Genomic DNA, 12,981 nt, shown 5'->3' with positions numbered 1-12,981 from the left:
AAACCTGATCAACTTGGCACAGTCCCAGATGAGCCAGGAGGAGGAGCAATCACTGGCTTTTAATGAGGCTGACAACCTAATGGTTGATCTGTTGGACAACATCGCTACACAAGTGCAGGTTGTTTAAACACTTTTTCAATAGTGTGTGCAATAATTTTTTTTTGTTGCAAATTCTAAGCAACTACATGATGTTGACAAAAAATATGGTCAACTACTACATTTTCCACAATCGATCAAAATGGGCAAGTATTGTTTTAATGGCATACTTACTTGCGAATGTCCAATGTAGCGTGTTAAACAAGATAGGGACCGTCTAAAAAGTTGTATTTTTTTTTCATGGTGTGCAAATAGACAACTACATTTTAGCCAACTACAGATGTACCAGCAAATATCTCTCACATAATGTGTTCTAATGCTGTTGATTGACCTTTAGCAACAATAAAAAGTGCATTATAATGATTGTGTTTAGGAAACCTGCCTCACTGTACACAAATATTTTTTAGAATCAAATTACATCAATTTACCAAAGTGATTTTTTTATTATCCAAAGTTTGTAGCATGTTCCTATTCACCAGACTGACTTAATACAGGTGAAATCTTGACAATACCTCCCTTACTGTAATAATAATAATTCGTTACATTTATATTGCGCTTTTCTGGGTACTCAAAGCACTTTACATAGAAGGGGGGATCTCTCTCAACCACCACCAATGTGCAGCATCCACCTGGATGATGCGACGGCAGCCATATTGCGCCAGAACGCCCACCACACACCAGCTTACTGGTGGAGAGGAGACTGTACGTACAATTGTCAAATATGTTTATGAAAAAATTACTGTAATTCACCTAAGCTGTTTTTTCGTGTTCCAAAGGCTGTAGTGCTTTCCCAGTGACCAGACTGACTAACTACAGGTGAAATTGACGATACCTCCCTTACTGTACGTACCATTGTCAAATATGTTTATGCTAAAGTTTTTGTACAGGAATTTGAGAGCACTCTCTGCTCAATGGTGACGGACCGTCACTGTGGTTTTTATTACGGTATGCTGCCACATCCTGAAGGCAGAAAAGCCAATTGCCCAGGGAAAGTAGGTATGACTTATTATTTTTTTTATTTTTAAACTCACTGGCTCATTATGATGAGATCTACTTTGTACAGGTCTGTCAGAAAGGGCGTTTTGAAATGCTAAAAGGGTAAACTAATTCCTATGATCCAGGAAAGCCATTCGCCCAGGGAAACCAGGTATGATTTTGGCGCCTTTCAGCGCCGATGTGATCATGTCTGATACAAAAACCGTAATCTTTTTCCATCTTAATCTTCATCTACCTGAGGACAGCAAAAAGGCCAGGCTGAGCATCAGTAGCGAGAAGGAGATATATATTGTGCAGGTGAGGTGTAAGGAAAGGTATGAAATGTTGAAGATGATCAATGATGGTTTGGAACTTAGCGATGTTATGTCTCCATGTGACGTGGTCAAATACTGACAAAAACTGACCAGGAAATTTTAAAAAAGGCAACAACAGGAATGGTAAAAGATGGACGTGTCTGCTTTTACTTCTATGTCACAAAGTTGACTGGTTAGTAAAAATGCAATGTTTTTGTTTGAGTTCTTAATTTTTGACATGTAGTTAATTTATTTTTGCAGCATCCCCTGCTGACTGATTTTTAGGGGTTCAAGCACGTGGTGCTGAAACCCTATTGTTATTGTTAATTTTCCCATGATGCAACATTCTCCATCTAAAACTGATCGGGCAGACCGAACAGTAAGTCGTAGAGACTTGAAACTTTGAGGGCGGATAGTACTCAATCCGCCTACAACGTCACAAAGGCCCGATCGGCCTGACGGGGGCGCTACAGCGGTCAAAAGTATAAAATGGCTCATAACTCCTAAACCGTTGGGCGTAGGCTCAAGTGTCTTAAATCGTTGAAATCCTTGGCTCAAGGCAGACAACACACGTGCCTCGGATTTGCTCGCATTTCAGGCTCCAGTTCTGAGAAAATTATGGTTTTTCAAAAAACATACTTTTGCGAACTACTAGTTTTTTTGCCTGATCGGAGCCAAACCACTGCAGAAATATTCTCTGGACAGTGACTATAAATAATAATTTCAATTCACGATCGCTAAGGGGAATCAAAATATTCAATGTGTCCAGGGCCACTTTTACTAGAACGGCTATAACTTGTGAACGGAAAGAGATATTTTCTCTAAACTCAGGACGCATGTTCATGAGCTCAATGTGAGGTCACATAAAAAAAAACATTGCGACGATTGGCCACTTGGTGGTGCTATAACAGGGTAAAAAATCATGAAAATGGCTATAACCGCACCCAACCGTTAGTCCGATGAAAATTGGCATGCAGTGTCTTTGTCAAGGGTGCTATGATAGTCTATGAGAACATTGGCATATCTCCAAAAACTCAGTATGCCCTGAAGGATCCTGAGAAGATTCAAGCCACCGTTTTTCACGGGAGTGACCTCCTTAGACTCCTGAATCATTGCCGAGTCCAACGATGCCAAACATGCCAGGTTTCGCCTTATGGTTTGTGTAATGGTGTCATTTAGTGCTTAAAAAACTTGTGATTATCTTCGAAACCATTAATCCGATCGAAATAAAAACACTGAACTGACAAAAAAAAACTATTTTTGGATGGATCACAGCACAGAGCGCACAACACGACACTTTGGAGTGCAACCTGCAGATTTTTGATGTCTCTCTCTTATCTCTTGGAGTTTTTACGAATGAGCTGATGAGTTGAATCAGGTGTGTGTTTGATTGTCCGACCGTTGGTGAGGATTGCGGAGAGGGACACGGTGCCTCTGACGGGAGGCCTGGGAATTCATACTTGCCTGGCAGGGGAGACACCATGATCAGGAAGGTGGTTCACCCAGGGCGAGGCTCGGCCATTGCACTCCGGTTGTGCTGACCCCTGCGAATTCCCCAAATGTGGGAATCTCGACTGCATAATTTATGGTAGTGGGGGACTGCGTTCGCGCTCTCCCCTGGACACACTGGTTAAAAGAGCAGATTGTTCGAGTTCCTCTTCTTCTGGTAGTTAACGACCTAGGAAGTCCAGAGAATTGAACTGCAGTGGTTGATCGAGAGATGTAAAACTCTCAACCTAGGACCAGTCTGCAAAAGTAGGGCTGTTTTTTAGTTTTTTTTTTCATCATTCTTCAAATAATCTCCATTATTCAACCAGCAATTTGATTGGCAGCAGTGGTCCTAGAAGCAAAGTTGTTCCGAATGAGGAGTTCTATCATGTGGTATGAATACCTTGTGCATGTGTGAAAAATCACCTGACATACAGTCGCCTATGGCCGTATTCATGTTGTTGTTTTTACTGTTTACAGCGCCACCAAGTGGCCAGTCGCCACATCCCTTTTCACCTGAGCACAGGCTGAGCCCCTGCACAGGTGTACCGACTTGGGTGTAATTGTCTCATTCCGTTGGAGAGTTATGGCCATTTAAGTAAAGCCCGCCTCGCCCACTCCCAACGTTTTGGCATCCCGTCGCCAACGTGAATCGAAATTCCGACTTTTTTCCCCATCGCTGTCGGCAATCAGACTCCAGGGAATCTTTCTGCACCGGTTTGGGTCAGATCGGGCGAAAGACCTAGGACTAGTGTGCAAAAGTAGCTTTTTCACAAAATCCCAAATACCCGAAAATCTCGCCAGCGCAACCATCGAATCCGAGGCCTGCGTCTTGTTCGGCCCGAGCCAAGGATTCCGGTGATGTAAGACACTTGGGTCTGCGACGGACGGTTCAGGAGTTACGAGGCATTTCGTACTTCTGATCGCTTTAGCGCCACCTTGGGGCCGATTGGGCCGAGCCTTGGTGATGTTGTAGACCGGGCGGGTACTACCATCCCTCAAGAGTTTCAAGTCTCTACGACGTACGCTTTGGTCTGCCCGCTCACTTTTAGGGCAGAATGTTTGTTGGTCCAAAATCCCAGGTTGCACTCCAAAGTGTCGTGTTGTGCGCTCTGCTGTGATCCATTTTCGGTGTCAACAGTCAAGCTGAGCTTGTATTGCTGTGAGCTGAGCTTGTTTGTTGGCGACCTTTAGACCCTCTCTCCACGGCCCAGGTGGGCGTGGCCTTTGACGGCTCCCCCGCCTCTGCGTCATTGTGTCATCGCTTCTCGGCCTTTTGGCTAAGATCAAGTGTAGTATCTGTTCTTATCAGTGTGCGCCCCCACACTGCAATTGTCTCAGTCCCCAAAAGCCCAGTCTTTGCCTAACTTTCCCTAACATGTCAGTCCAGTTTCCTTGTCCTCCACCCTCTCTGTCAAATTTTACACCTAAAATTTTCAAATCATTGTCTTTAAAATCCAAATCTAGTCCAACTGTGTCTACGTTCCCCAACGGCCCGAAGAGCTGGGCCTCGGACTTACTCCTATTGAGCTTGGTGCCCGAGGCCCGACCGTACCAGTCAGTCAAGTACATTGCTCTTCGTACTGATAAAAGGTCAGTCGCTAAAAGGGTCACGTCATCCATATATAAAACACAGGTCGCCGTCAGTCCACCAGTCCCTGGGATGTCTAGTCCTTTAATCCATTTATCCCTTCTCAAGATTTGTGCCAGTGGCTCAATACAAGCCACATACAGAAGGGGAGATAAAGGACACCCCTGACGGACGCCGCTGTAAAGTTTTACATTTTTGGATAAATGCCTGTTTACCAAAATTCTGCTAGACAGATCGTTGTACAGCAGTCCCACCCAGGCTATAAACCTCCCTGGAAAACCCATTTTTTCCAGTACCTGGAACAGGTAGTTGTGCGAGACGCGGTCAAAGGCTTTTTCGAATCTAAATTTAGGACTACTAGCCGAATGTTTCTGTCTCTCGCAAAACAGATGGCGTCTCTGATCAGTACCAGGCTGTCCATGATCTTCCTGCCGGGCACAGCGCATGCTTGATCCAGGTGGATTACGTCCTCTAAAACAGTCCACATACGTGTAGCTAGAATCTTACTAAAAAGTTTACAATCATAATTTAAAAGAGTGATTGGTCGCCAGTTTCTCAGGTCAGTCTTGTCCCCTTTTGTGTATAGTAATGTAACTATCCCTACTCTAAAGCTGTCTGGAAGTCTGTCAAGAGTCTCAAGTTCTTTAAAAACTGTCAATAAGTCGTGCGCTAAAATGTCCCAGAAAGTCAGATAAAACTCAAAGGGGAGTCCATCCAAGCCTGGGGACTTCCCCTTTTTAAAACGTTTTAGCGCTTTGTGCATTTCTAAAAGAGTAAAATCTTGGGATAAAAGCACATCTGGACTCTTTACCTTTTTGTCTAAAAACCTTAAAACTTCCTCTAAGATGCCATTGTGTACCTCTTTAGTGCTGTATAAATTATTGTAAAAACTTTCAATTTCCCCTAAAATCAGATCTGTTGTATTTACCTCCCCACCTGTAAAAGTTTTTAAAGTATTAATTGACCCTCCCCGTGCTATTGTCTTTTAAAAAAAATATCTAGTACACTTTTCCCCTTCTTCTATTTCTATCTCCTTACATCTTAAAATGACACCTTTAGTCTTTGTTTCGGACAAATCTGACATTTCTTTCTTTACTTTAATTTCTTCTGTAAATCCAATCCACTGTTTAAAGGTTAAAATATCTCTGCAGTCTTTTTTGAAGCCCCATCATGCGTCTTTTTTCTTTATTCTTTTTTCTTTTCCAATTTGTTTAAAAAACCGTCCTGTCCTTTGTTTCACCATCTCCCACCACAGTGCATGTGAGTCGAAAAAGTCTTGGAGGGTCTGCCATTGGCTGAACTGCTCCCTATATTCACTAATCACTTCCTCATCCTCTAATAGGGAGCAGTTCAGCTTCCACAGCCCTCCCCCTACGGTCACACCCGTGGGTAGTGAAAGGGTGCAGGAGAGCATCATGTGATCAGAAAAAAAGAGGGGACTCAATGTAGCATCGGTCGGCGGGCAGTTCCTTGTAAAAACATAGTCAATTCGAGAGGCTCTGGAGCCATCACCACTGAAACAGGTGAAGCCCTCCTCTCTTTGATGCATTGTTTTAAAGCAGTCAACTAACTTAAAATCTTTGACTATATTTTGTAATAAAACCGATGTCTTGTCGACCTTAAAATCCTCTCCTACCCTCTTTCTATCCTGTCTTGATAAAACACAATTAAAATCCCCTGCTACCACTAGATGAGCCCTCCCGAGTATGTGGGGCTGCAGGTCTTCTAAAAGCTCAAACCTGTTGTTTTTATCTGTAAAGCCATACACATTTAAAATGTTAAAATCCTTACCTAAAAAAGTCAGATTAGCTAAAATTGCCCGCCCATCCCTCACCACAGTGCTGCCCTTCACCAAAACATGGGGATTTTTTATTAAAATAGCAACACCGTCATTTTTGTTAAAATTGGACCCACTCCAGATGGAAAGTCCTGGGGTCCAAATCTCCTCCCACTTCCTGTAAATTTGTTAAAAAAGGCAGACCTCATTCTTGCAATAAAGACACATCTGACTTAAAGGATTTAAAAAAAAATAACACACTCTGTGCTCGTATATTGCTCTTCACACTTCTCACATTGATTGTGGAGATAGTGAGAGCCATGAGCAATATGGTTAAAAGGGTGTGAGACATTTAAAAGCAACCAAAGGACTACAGAGATATAATTAAAATCATGTTATTTCTTGTTGCACTTGCCTTCCCTTTTCCCCAGATGAGCTGGGATCAGGGGGGCAAGTGCTTGACGCTTCAGGGCTCGCAGAGAAGGCCTCTTGCGAATCCTTTGGCGACGATGTTCTTAGCTTGAAATGCAGAAAAGCGACTTCATTAGGAGATTCTGCGGGCCAAATACGGTCTAGATCTTCCATGGGGGAACTATCTAGCCGATGCGCTATCTGCAGCTTTTTCTCCTCTGTTTGAACCAGAGTAGATCTCGCAGTTCTTTTCTGCACTTGAGCATTGGGGAGCGAAACATCTGTTTCACTCCCACTCGTGGACACACTAACCTCAGACACGGTTACTAGGTAGGAAGCCATTTCCTCCTCTTCATCCTCCATACTGTCTTCTTTTTCAATTTCATTTAGAGGATTGGCTTCCTCCCCCTCACCAACTGCCAGGATTGACTCCGCCCCGGTGGCCGCCCCACTTCCTCCTTCCTGTCCAATCCCTGAGGCTGGCTGAGGGTTTGAATTTCCTGCCAAAACCTCGGGGCCCGTCTCCTCAATTGTTTGTTCTTTGGGTGGGGCGGCCATTTTGTTGCTTTTTAACTGGTTGGCAAAGCTTTTAGGGCAGTCTCTGTAGAGATGGGATGATTCTCCACAGAGGTTGCACTTTCTGCCATTTTGGCACTCTTCAAAAATGTGCCCAATTTCTCTACACTTCCTACACACTACTTCTTGGCATGCCTCGGTGAGATGTCCAAGTTTGCCACACTTGCGGCATAGTTTGGGCATCCCTTGGTAATGGATGTAGCCTCTATTCTCTCCCAACACAATCATAGTAGTTATTTGACTCAGGCCATGGCAGCCATGGCAATGGGATCTGCCCATTGTTTAATGGGCACTCTCCACGCACAGCTCCAGATACCGTCTTCATCTAAAACCTTGACTGGTTATCCACGAATAGAGCAATATCTCGCCAACCATACAGAAATATCTTCTCCACTAACTGTTTCATTAAACCACCTGACAATCACAACTTTCAGTGAATTATCAGTCAGTTTTTCCACAGTGAACATGGAGAAATTGGCTTTACACATTTCAAATCGAGTCCAAAAAGTACTTAGCAAGGAAGCAGAAGCAAAACTCACATCAAAACCATGATTCAGGGGCAGAGTCAACAGGCAGTTTATGTCCACAACCTTAAAACAGAGTAACTGTTGGATGCACTTCCTAGAAAAGTCCAATCTAGACATGACCGGGAGAGTGCCATCCTCTTTTGGTTTAAATTTAAAACGCACGCTGTGGTGCCTCCTCGTGCCGGCACGAGCAGCCGACATGTTGGAGGCACCACCAGCACACTGCGGCTAAAACCCAACAATAAATATACAATAAATAAGTTAAAAACTGCTTACCTTAAAACAAGTAGATTCCTCGTAGAACGAGTCGTCAATAAAAGCCGCTTGTCAATGTACCTCCTGAAGGGTGTGTGTCCCGTGTGACAAGCAACACACGAGACCAAGGTCCCACAAGAGGCGATCGCTGTCTCAGACGTCTGACCAGACCACTTGATCTTAGCCAAAAGGCCGAGAAGCGATGACACAATGACGCAGAGGCGGGGGAGCCGTCAAAGGCCACGCCCACCTGGGCCGTGGCGAGAGGGTCTAAAGGTCGCCAACAAACAAGCTCAGCTCACAGCAAAACAAGCTCAGCTTGACTGTTGACACCGAAAATGGATCACAGCAGAGCGCACAACACGACACTTTGGAGTGCAACCTGGGATTTTGGACCAACAAACATTCTGCCCTAAAAGTGAGCGGGCAGACCAAAGCGTACGTCGTAGAGACTTGAAACTCTTGAGGGATGGTAGTACCCGCCCGGTCTACAACATCACCAAGGCTCGGCCCAATCGGCCCCAAGGTGGCGCTGCAGCGATCAGAAGTACGAAATGCCTCTTAACTCCTGAACCGTCCGTCGCAGACCCAAGTGTCTTACATCACCGGAATCCTTGGCTCGGGCCGAACAAGACGCAGGCCTCGGATTCGATGGTTGCGCTTGCGAGATTTTCGGATATTTGGGATTTTGTGAAAAAGCTACTTTTGCACTAGCCTGGGTTTCCCCATACTGCCTTACCGCAGCGCAATTCAATTCACGCTGAAAGGCAGTCTGGATACCATGGCCAGATTTTTCGCCTCATTTAGGGAACCAATCACAGAACGGGGAGGGAGCAGCTAGACGATGACGACATCTATGCGACACACGGAAACAGTTTGTTTATATCGATTTAACATGGCTGAAGACGCGAGGCTACTCTTTGATGCAGCCTTAGAACAATGTCTAAGTAGTTTAGAATGCAAGTTCATTTTGAAAAAAGAACACCTTTCGGCGTTAAACCATTTCTTAAACAAGAATGATGTTTTTGCCCTGCTACCAACAGGCTTTGGAAAAAGTCTGATATATCAACTAGCCCCGTTAGTGGCTAAGGCAATGGGGCTTCGCGAGACCCCAGTTGTCATAGTTGTTTCGCCATTAATCGCCTTAATGGATGACCAGGTACAGGAGGCTGTTAAGCTTGGAATTTCTGCCACTCAGCTGAGTCCTGATAAAGAAAATGCGATTAAAAATGGTCGATACCAACTTCTGTTCGGCAGTCCCGAGGCCTGGATGAGCGCAACGTGGCAAGACATGTTAGCCACGGAGTTCTACATATACTGCCGGACAATAAACACTGTTACACGAGTTTTCTGCCACCTCAAGGCTGAACTTGGGGATAGCGCCTGGGTCGGTGAAGAGTAAATAGGTAAAAACCTATTGATTGGGATGTTCCACAGCCAGACTCTACCTGTAAACAATAGCAGGGTACTTTCTTCATTTAATGGAGAAGGCAGCTGCAGAGTGACTGTGGCAACTACAGCACTTGGAGTTGGCCTAAATTTCCCAAAGGTCTCCCATGTGGTCATGTATGGGTTACCAGAGGACCCAGAGGCCACTCTCCAGCAGGTTGGAAGAGCAGGCAGAGATGGCTCTCCAACTCATGCTGTTCTCTAAGCAAACAATCAGCTTGCCAAGACTGACAAGGCAGTAAAGGATGTTCTTCAAAAAAGCTTAAATGGCTGTTTTAGGAAGGCCCTATACTCTCATTTTGAGAAAGACACGTCTAGTGTTGAGCCTGGACATTCTTGCTGCACCTATTGCCATTCAATATGCAAGTGTAGCTCTGACAGTTGCTCTGTAGAAACACCAAATTACGAGATGTCAAAACAGATTCCATCACCTGACAATTGCAGACAAGTCACATTAGATGAGCAGGGATTGGTCAGAGAGCTTTTAGAGAAATATAGAGAAAGTCTAATTTCACCAGATGAACACCTGTACACACATGCATCATTCTGCACCGGTTTCAGCAATGTACTAATTGAATCAGTAGTTGAAAATGTATGTGAAATATTTGACATCACCTATGTCATGCAGAATCTACCTGTATTAGACATAAACCATGGCCTGGAAATCCTAAAAATTGTGCACAAAGTTTTTGAAGACTTTGATTTATGCAAGTACCCAGAGACTACAGAAGAACCATATTTGCAGCCTGATATTAACTTCAAGGGGGACTTTAATTTGGAGGATGAGGATGATGAAAACTCATTAAGCAGCATTGAGTCAGGCTTATCTGTGCTTCCAATATCAGACTAATTACTGAGCCACTGTAAATAACTACACAGTTGTATATATGTTTGATTCTGAATAAATATTTCTATTTACACTTCAGTAATGTGTCCAATGTGTTTAAATTCATGAATAAGCAAATTTACAACAAGGTTTGTAAACATACAGCTTTAATAATATCAATGAGCATGAGGAAACAAAAAAATGTGTTTACATAAACACACAGCACAATTAACACAATGTGGTCATGTTCTCAAGGTTTACAAAGGGACACTGCGTCATTCATTTAGTTTGCTCATCATCCATTTCCACAGTGCTTTATGATCCAGCTTTGCCAATAGGATTTTTCGGAAGCCAGGGAAGGCAGCCTACACTCGACCTGGTTGTTGTTTAAAAAGCTCTGCCTCTTGCAGTGTCCACCAAGGTGAGGATGTCTTTGGTCATGTCCACATGGTGAGCACCCGTTTGCCCAGATATGCCCAGCTCAATATCAGTGCCTGCCATCATTTCTTTCATGACTCCTATAGACCTGCTTATTCTTGCTGCTGAAGTCTCATTCAGGTTAGGCCCCAGGCCGCTCAGGAAAGATTTCAGGAATCCATTTAAGTGCTCCAGATGTAAATCTAGTGGAATGTTTCTTCCCTTGCCTCCCCTTGTGCTCCAGAATCTGTTCCACTTTAGACTGAGCAACTTGTGGAGACAACGTGGCATTAATTTGTACAGTAAGCAGGAAAGTACTGTATGCGTAGCTAGTGTGTCCGTAAGCTTTGTAGAACAACATGGCTACTGTGTAGAGACGCATCGGTCTTTCACCATCTCCTTCCTTTACTGCATCTAAAATGTCCAAAAGAATAAAGCTGAAGCCCAGTCTGGCAACGGTGTGTTCATACTTGTGGTCACAGTGAGTGGGGATGATTGGTATCGAGTCTGTTGGCACAACCAGGTTGTGTGTCTTTATTTTGTTGCTTTGTCTTCTTTTGCAATAAGTGAACATTCTTGAACAACCCTCCATACGACAATGGAACTTATTCTTTTGAATTGGTGTGGCAGATGTTTTACTTGCAGCCTCTGCAGCATCAGTGATGTCAGGAAGAAGAACATATTTGTCCACGATTGAGGCAGTTAAGTTGTTGAACCATGTCCTCCTTGCTTCTGGAGAGGCCTCTTTGATGTGTTCTGGTATAAGGGACTCAGGACAATCTGTAAAAGGACAAACAAAAACAAAACAGGGACCAATTAATAGAGGTAGTATTCCAACCCCACACATGCAGATATTTGCCAGCTTCAATATTGAATCAGCCATCTCGAAGGTATCAAGACCAATGTGCGAGTTAAAAGTTTGTTATACACACCAGCTACATTTTTACAATATATAATCATCAGTTTCATTTATTGTGACAACAAAATGTGTTGATGTTAATTGATGGTTTACCTGTTACATGATTAAAACCAAGATGCTCAATCGCCGCAGCTAGGAATAGAGCAGTCGTGTCCTTTATCACAAAGTCCCTGTAAGCATTGAACGCAGCATGGGGTCCACTCTTGGCATTGCTGCACCTGGGATGAGAAAATATTTCAATGTAGTGTTGGCCTTACACATTATTGTCTTATGTCAAAAAACAATCAGTCACTCTGGAGCTGCTTCACATAACTTGTAAGTTATATGACACATTCAATAACTCACAATCACTTATGCCGCACACAACAGTTAGTCTCTCTGTAGCCGCTTCACATCCCATGCAAGTGAAGTGACTCATTCACTCACTGACATAATAAATTATTATTGCTGTTCACAACAGTTATTCTCTCTGAAGTCTTTTCAGATCGCTATGAAGCGCAGTAACACAAACTCACATTCACTCACTCTATTATGTTATAGTTTGTTATAATGTTAGATAATAAAAAAACAAACATTCATACAGTTCATAGATGAAATCATACCACCATAACAATTGCATTAACCACCTCCCCGGGAATAGCACAGCTTAGGTCATGATGTCAGGACTGTTTTTCCCATCCCACAGTAAAGAACATTATCCAGACATGTTAGCCGTGGATTTAGAGTCATCATGAACTGTGGGAAGCATTGCGGCAGTTAGCCTCTGTGAGACGGTCCCCTCCAATTAGTAGGTGTTGTGCCCCATCAGGATCCTTGGGCATATACCTAAGCAAAAAGAGACACAATAACATACTTGAATGCAAATAAAAATTTTACAGAGTAACTGAATTGGTATATGATTGTCATAGACTTGGTCACAAGAGATTGTAACATATATCATGATCAATACTCACTGCTGTTGTATATGTCTCATAACTTCCACCAAGTCATTTCTTTTGTTCTCGTCCTTGAAATAGAGGCCTAAGGGGTACTCCAGAACGAGAAAAAGTAAAAATAAAAAGGTATTTAAATTCCAAACATTTTTATAACATATAGCCACATTAGAATGTCATTGTAACATCTTACATCGGTTGAGCGTGTAGACATTTCACTGGAATATTCGTGAGGAATGTGATGCACCACAATGTCTCCAAAGCTTTCAAATACGGTCAGGTGTTTGTTCAGCATTCTGGTCCCAAGAACCATTAATTCGCGCCGCATTAAAGCCTGGGTGTTCCTCTGTGGAAGTGATAAGGCAAGATTGTATCGTTGAATGTCTGTTGTGGGTTTGATATTGGAGATGTGGTGGGTGGGTATTCGG

At 43.4% G+C, this 12,981-nt stretch overlaps 1 long non-coding RNA gene, 1 other non-coding gene and 1 pseudogene across 2 annotated transcripts; 2 read left to right on the top strand and 1 right to left on the bottom strand.

The window, feature by feature from the left end:
- The first annotated feature begins 2,841 nt into the window (after window positions 1-2,841).
- On the top strand, window positions 2,842-3,005 carry LOC143726957 (U1 spliceosomal RNA). The gene has a single exon (XR_013199178.1). It is a non-coding gene; the product is annotated as a U1 spliceosomal RNA (small nuclear RNA).
- Window positions 3,006-4,133: 1,128 nt separating this feature from the next.
- LOC143727509 (U2 spliceosomal RNA) lies at window positions 4,134-4,334 on the top strand (annotated as a pseudogene).
- A 6,637-nt stretch (window positions 4,335-10,971) lies between these two features.
- Window positions 10,972-12,364, bottom strand: LOC143725582 (uncharacterized). Its single transcript, XR_013198265.1, has 3 exons — window positions 12,224-12,364; window positions 11,715-11,839; window positions 10,972-11,482 (listed from the first exon to the last, which is right to left on the bottom strand). It is a non-coding gene; the product is annotated as an uncharacterized LOC143725582 (long non-coding RNA).
- Window positions 12,365-12,981: the final 617 nt, after the last annotated feature.

This window comes from Siphateles boraxobius, unplaced genomic scaffold, assembly GCF_051911475.1.
Source record: "Siphateles boraxobius isolate OS27281-9 unplaced genomic scaffold, OSU_SipBor_1 77, whole genome shotgun sequence".
Taxonomy (NCBI): Eukaryota; Metazoa; Chordata; class Actinopteri; order Cypriniformes; family Leuciscidae; genus Siphateles; species Siphateles boraxobius.
The sequence above is the reverse complement of the archived record's forward strand: the minus strand, read 5'-3'. Positions and strand labels throughout refer to the sequence as shown.